Source organism: Macaca thibetana, chromosome 3 (genome assembly GCF_024542745.1).
Source record: "Macaca thibetana thibetana isolate TM-01 chromosome 3, ASM2454274v1, whole genome shotgun sequence".
Lineage (NCBI taxonomy): Eukaryota > Metazoa > Chordata > Mammalia > Primates > Cercopithecidae > Macaca > Macaca thibetana.
The window spans coordinates 46,698,313-46,705,371 of NC_065580.1; positions in this window are offsets into that span (position 1 = coordinate 46,698,313).

The following is a 7,059-nucleotide window of genomic DNA, read 5'->3' on the forward strand; positions in this document are numbered from 1 at the left end:
GAGTACGCCCGATGACAGGAGTCAGCTTCCAGCTGGCAGCTATGCAATCACCTTTGCTTCTCTTTCTCCGGAGGCTGATGTTCTCCTTAACCTTTCCCCTACTTCCCTGCGGCACCTGCCAGGCACACAGTCCTACCTCTCCTGGGGAACATTTCCATGGTTTTAGTTTTAACTAGTTCCATGAACTAGTTAAGCCATCATCAGTACTGTACCTGTAATTGGACCGTGGTTCAGGGTTATGTGCCCCCCCCAGCCCCCCAAAAAAGGGATGCTTTCGTCTACTTAGTTATGGAGTTCGTGTATATCTCAGATTCTAGACTAGGAATATATGGCAATTCAGCATTGTGGGTTTCTATTCAAGAATGTGTCCCTTGGCAATACTACCTGCCAGTTGGGAGGTCAATTGAGGATAGGAGTTTCTGAGAACTTCACAGCTGGTAAAACAAACATAAGTTATACATATCAATAATCGCAGTTTTGCTTTTTTTCTCAAGACTCTCCTAGATCTCTGACTTCCTTGTTAGGACATTTGTCAAGTATTTAGAGCCTGTTATTAGGTTCATATACTATGCTTATGACAGATGAAAGTCCCTGACTCACCTCAATGTATGTGAGTCATCTGCCACTCCACCTCTCAGCTGAGCTATATTCTTCTATTTTCAATTGCCTGCAGCACATTTCCACCAGAATATTCCACTTGTACCTCAACCCCACATCTCTGAAACAAATACTATATTTCCTACTTCCTGTCTTCCCTTTGTTCACTGTACTATTTATTATCCTCCCATATGTTAAATTCCAAAACTCAAATTCTCAGTCTTTTTTCTCTTTGATGCATCCCCCCCCCCACACACACACACAAAGCAATTAGTTTTAAAATAACACTCTTAAATTCCTGTCCTATTCTGTGATCACATGTGACCTCAGTTCATGCCTGGGCATTTTAAGCGACCTCCCAGTCTTTTCTTCCATGTTTCATGCTCAGTAATGCTGCCAGATTTATTTGTGTGTCCTCTGTTTTACTAATCCACCTGCTTTAATAGTTGCTCAAAAACATTCCATGGTTCCCATGACTAATTTTTAAATGCCAACCCTCTTAGCCTGGCCCTGACTCCCTTTCCAGCCTCATCTTTCACTGCTTCCTCATACAGTCCTTGTTCTTCAGCCAAACGGGATGCTTTTCATTTCCAATACACAGCTCTGTTCTCCTACCTCCATTTCCTCATTCATATTCTTTCCTCTTCTTGTAATGCCTTTCCTCCCATCTTCACCTTAAGAAATTTTATCCGCCTTTCAAGAGGTAGCTCATGCTGCCACCTTCCTGAAGCCTCCAGCCAGAATTGTTTCTTCCTCCTCACAACTCTTTGATACTCATCCTAATAACGCCTAATGGCACTTACTACCTCCCCACACGGCCTACTCAAAGATGCTAAAATGGGCAACATTTCAGGGTTGCTTTTACTTTGTTTAATCCTGAAGCAGCCAGTAAACTGCACAGAGCACAGAAACCAGATGCAGAGGCAGGTTGCGGGGGAGGAAGCAGCTCGCACTGACTCCTTGTATCTAGAGGCACACTGCAACTCAGTGACAGGGCCTACAGGGAATGAGATGTCTCATAGAATTGTAGACTCAATAACTTTAATAACCCTAGGCTCTTCACCATCCAGAAACAACTTGTACTATACATAAGGCAACAGTTTTACCACTCTGGAGGCACATCACCTAGGCCTAACGTCCAGGTTCCAGCCCTGGAAATGTGTGCTTTGCATTTGGGGCTGGGGCTTTTTTTCCAAATCCTTTCGCATCCACTTAGTTTTTCTTGGGCAGGCCTGGCCATGGCCCACCACATCATATACATACTTGTTTTACATTTATTTGTGAACACATGTGTCATCTCATGAAATTATCAGCTTTCTAAGAACAAAAATCTTTTTTATTTTAATTTGTTTTTTTCTTTTTTCTTACTTTTCTTTCTTTTTTTTTTTTCTTTTTTTTAAATCTGTAGACCCAAGAACTTGAAAAAATCTTGGTTTCATCATTTCTGTATCCCTCATGGCACAAAAAGAAGTGTTACATTTGAAATTGAAATTATAGTCAGTGTACATATAGTTAAATGAACATTTAAGAAATAATTGTTGACTAGATTTTTCTGGATCAAGGAAAGGCAGAAACTTATGTATCACTACATACATACATTCTGGATCAAGGAAAGAGAGAAACTACTTATCACTACATACGTGAAGTATAGCCTTCAGTATAATGAATTCTGAGAGATAGTGTACTTTTGATAAAATTACCTTACTATAGTTTTACGTCTACAGTTTAGCTCCAGACCAATGCAAATATCACAAAGCTTTAGCCCAACTCCTCATGGGACAGTGGTCTTCAGCTCCACATACTGTTTTGCATCATGTTTAAAGAAATTAGAAGACTCCAAACATCAAGTCACTAAATGATTACAAATACCAGAAAGGAAGGGGAAGCACGAAAGGGAACAGGAAAAGGGACTCCAGATTTTGCCTTTTTCTTCAGGAAAGATCACGCTCCCTAGAAACTTCCACCTACATGTTGACCAGAACCGTGTCACAAGATGATCCCTAGCTGCAAGGAAGTTTAAAACACAAGTCTTTTTGGTTGGGCTCATTGGCAAACAAAATTGAGGTTCTGTTGTTAAGAATGAAGGGAAAACCATGGATATAAGGTAGACAAATAGCAATGTCTGCGTCATATACCAGTAGGCAAAATTCTCTCATGCTCTAGTAAATAAATATCACATATTTGTTACCAACATGACATTATGTGCTACCTCAACATTTAAGTCATTGTAAAATATATTCTCCTCTTATAAAACAACTTAGTTTAATATTTCATCGAACAGAAATCACCATCAGGGTAAGTATACTCAAATATTGCAAAAATAAATTTTACATTAATCAGAATTTAGGGGCACACTCGAGAAAAGTTCTAAGTTCTCATAGAGTCTGTGTGTTGATGACTTTGATTCAAGAACAAGTAATAGAGATAAGATTCATATTCATACCTTCCTTGAAGGCATAAACATGAAAGGTTTTCTTTGAATGACTTTAGTCATGGCCTTCTTGGATTCTCTGCATGGCACTGAGCAGAAATAATGCCTCCCAGATCCTCCATGTAGGGCTTGTCAGAATCCATTTCTTGCCTATATCTCCCAAATCACTTCTCTCATCACCTAACACAGTCCCTTTCCTAATGCCATATCAAACTCTTAGCAGGTCTCTGAGCTCACCACTCTCAAGCTTCCAGACCTCACCTAGGTTTGGCACCTGCCTCTCTCCGTATTGCATCTCCTGCCCCTCTTTTCACCCACTGCACTTCAGCCACGCTGGTCTTTGCCAACTCAAAAACACAAAGTTCATTCCCTGCTTAAGATTTTTGCAACAGCTCTTCCCACTGCCTGAATGATCAACCCAAGCTTCCCACAGTTGCCATTCAGATCTGAGCTTAAATGACACCAACCTGAAGAGGCCTTCCTTCTCTCCCACTCTTCCACTCTCCATTCTAAGGTCACATCCTCACCCTACCCACCACCAGCACCTCCACCCTGCTTATATTCTCCCAAAGTACATCTCACTACTTAATATTTTTGTGGCCCAATCATTTTTGTCTCTCCTACTAGAATGTTAGAATTACAAGGAAGGAGATCCTGTCTGTTTTATTCACTGTTGTATCTTCAGTACTGGAACAGTACATGGCACTTAGATATTCAGTTAGTATTTACTGAATGTTTATACCACTCCTGAGAAGAATAAGTGTAAGCAAAAGAAGGCGAAGCTGGCCGTCCTGAAATACTGTAAGGTGGATGAGAATGGCAAAATAAGTCACCTTCATCTAGAGTGCTCTTCAGATGAATGTCATGCTGGAGTGTTTATGGCCAGCCACTTTGGCAGACATTACTGTGACAAATGTCTCACTTATTGCTTCAGCAAACCAGAAGACAGTTACTTGTATATGAGTTAATAAAAGACATGAACAAAACACATTTACTGAATGGATAAATGTATTAATAACTAAATGTCCCTCCTCTGCCTAGAACATCCTTCTCTACGATCTCCCCATCATCCTTTAAGTGACTGATCCTGGGCCGCTAATCCTGGGCCCCCCAATTTGTCTGATTTAAATGTCTGTCTTTTTTGTTCCTGTAGTGCCTTCTTTAGACTAGTGTTAATTATATGTATTGTAGTGTTTTCTTTTACTTCTTTTTTTTCAATATGTATTGTAGTTCTTGATTACTTGTCTGTTTTCCCCTCAGACACAAGCTACAAGCTACATGTGGCCAAAGCCCAGTTTTGTCACTTCTGAAACACACACGTAGCACCTTTGTGCAAATTAGAAACAGAACACCAAGCCTGATGAGTGTTTATGGGCTGGAATCCAGTCACCAGTCTCCCTTCAGCAGGGAACAACCTATACATCTGTACATAGTGGCCCAGTAGACAATAACTGTATATGTTTAATTGAATGAAGGAGTGAATTTCCTCTGTATTTTAGCAGTTTTCTTAAAAGCAAAGGAACTAATGTGGGGAAAAGGATGAGGCTAACATTTATTGGAAGTCCACACTGCCACTGTTCTAGACTGTTTTCACACCTCTCATGTAATTCTTACAGCAACCCTACACAGAAAAGATTAGTTTTACCATTTTGTGGATGAACAAATGAGCTCAGAGAGGTTTTGCAACTTCCCCAAGGTCGTACCATTGGTAAACAGTGAGTCTGTGATGAAAACCTAGGTCTAACTGATTCCAAGTTTGCCCCTGGCTTGCTTTGGCCATATGGGAACCTGACTGCTTGTTCCCAGGAGTCATGGGTTTTCTTGTTTGCTTTTTTATCATTTCAACTTTTATCTTAGATTCAGGGTATACATGTACAGGTTTGTTACATGGTTATATTGCATGATGCTGAGGTTTGGGATATGAATGATCCCGTCACCTAGGTAGTGAGCATAGTACCCAGTAGTTTTTCAACTCTTTCCCCCTCCATCCCTCCCGCCTCTGGTAGTCCCCAGTGTCACTGTTGCCATTTTAATGTCCAGAGTCATGGGTTTTATTTGCAATCCTGCGAAAACGGCCCGTTGAAGCTAAATCTTGCCTTCTTCCCCCTTTTCTTAGAGTCTCTTCACCCCTAGTATCAGTATACTGGGGACATTCAATTGTTGACTGCCTGGTGATTGTTTGCCAGTGTAAGTTTTTTCTGATATTTATAAAGCTTTAGCAGAACTTTATTATTAAATAGTAATGTTATTCCATCAAATAATTTTTTACATGGATTATCACTTGTTATGTTTTAGATTGCATTGTTTTCTTAATATGTTTGCAATTTTTGTTTTATTGCCAGGAATGGTGATAATACAGCATGCTAAATTTGAGATCCCTGTTTGCTAAGAAATGATACAGTGGGCAAATTTAGTTAGAACTCTTCAAGGCTGAGGATATATTTTGTTTGCTTTTTTCTTTTTGTTGTGTAGAAGACACTTCTATGTGGTTTTCAGTTTTGAAATTACATACACTTTCTCTAATGAAATTTCTGACAAAAGACAGTAAATGTTTAATTGTCTTCTAAAACGGGGATGTTGCTTATCTCACAATACTGCAGTATTATCAATAATAAAATATGAGACTGTGTTAGCAGGGTACTGTGAGCCATAAGTACCGTAATACACACAGCCAAACTAGGATAGTTATGACGCATTGTGTTGGAAGAACTTTTTATGGCAACAGCGTAAGTAGGAATTATCTTTTTGTTGAACATAAAGATATCATTAGACTTTTCCATTTGGATATCCTGAGTCTTCATACCAAACATAACTAAAATCAACTTGTTCTTTACCAAACCTCTCTACATTCTACAACCAGTTTTGTTTTTTTGTTTTTTTGTTTTTGTTGGGGAAGGTGTTCGTTTTGGGGGGTTTTTTTTTTGAGACAGTTTTGCTCCTGTCGCCCAAGCTAGAGTGCCATGGTGCGATCTCAGTTCACTGCAACCTCCACCTCCCAGGTTCAAGCAATTCTCCTGCCAAAGCCTCCCGAGGGATTATAGGCATTCACCACCATGCCCAGCTAATTCATATATTTTTAGTAAAGACGGTGTTCACCATGTTGGCCAGGCTGGTCTCGAACTCCTGACCTCAAGTCATCCACCCACCTCAACTCCCAAAGTGCTGGGATTACAGGCATGAGGCACCACATCCGGCCATTTTCGGGGGGGCTTTTTTTGAGATGGGTCTCCCTCTGTCATCCAGGCTGGAGTACAGTGGTGCCATCACAGCTCACTGTAGCCTTGACCTCCTGGGCTCAAGCAATCCTCCCATCTCAGCCTCCTGAGTAGCTGGGATACAGACGCATGCCACCACACCCACCTAATTTACTTATTTATTTTTGTAGAAATGGGGTCTTGCTGTGTTGTGTTGCCTAGGCTGGTCTCGAACTCCTGTGCTCAAGCAGTCCTCCCACCTCAGCCTCCCAAAGTGCTGGGATTACAGGCATGAACCACCACACCCAGTCTACAACCAGTTCTTGTTCCCAGCTTTCTCTGTGTGGTAGTACTAATCTTACGGCCAACAACCAGAGAATCTTACGTAGTTGAAAATTTCTTAAGGGGTGACCTACTTCAGACTCCTGCCTCATCTAGGAAACCATTGACAACATGATTAAGATCCAAGGCTCTAACTCAGTATTACAGGGTTCAAATCCTGGCCATACTATTTGCAATGGATTCTTGAGCAAGTAACTTCACTCTTCCATGCCTTGGTTTCAATGTGGTTACTGATAGAACCTATTTCATGTGGCTGGAATGAGGAATACATGAAACAATACATGTAAAGCACTTAGCCCAGTACTTAGCGCATAGTAAACAATTAATGTTAGCCATGAATATTAGTAAGCAGATATTTATCCATTTTTTCTTAAACTCTGCCAGTGCTAGAACTCACACAACTCTTCAGGGCAGCTCATTCCAACAGTGGATATTTGTCATTTTTTGAAAAGTCTCAATTCCTTCAACAGACATTCCTCAGGTGTTCACTATATA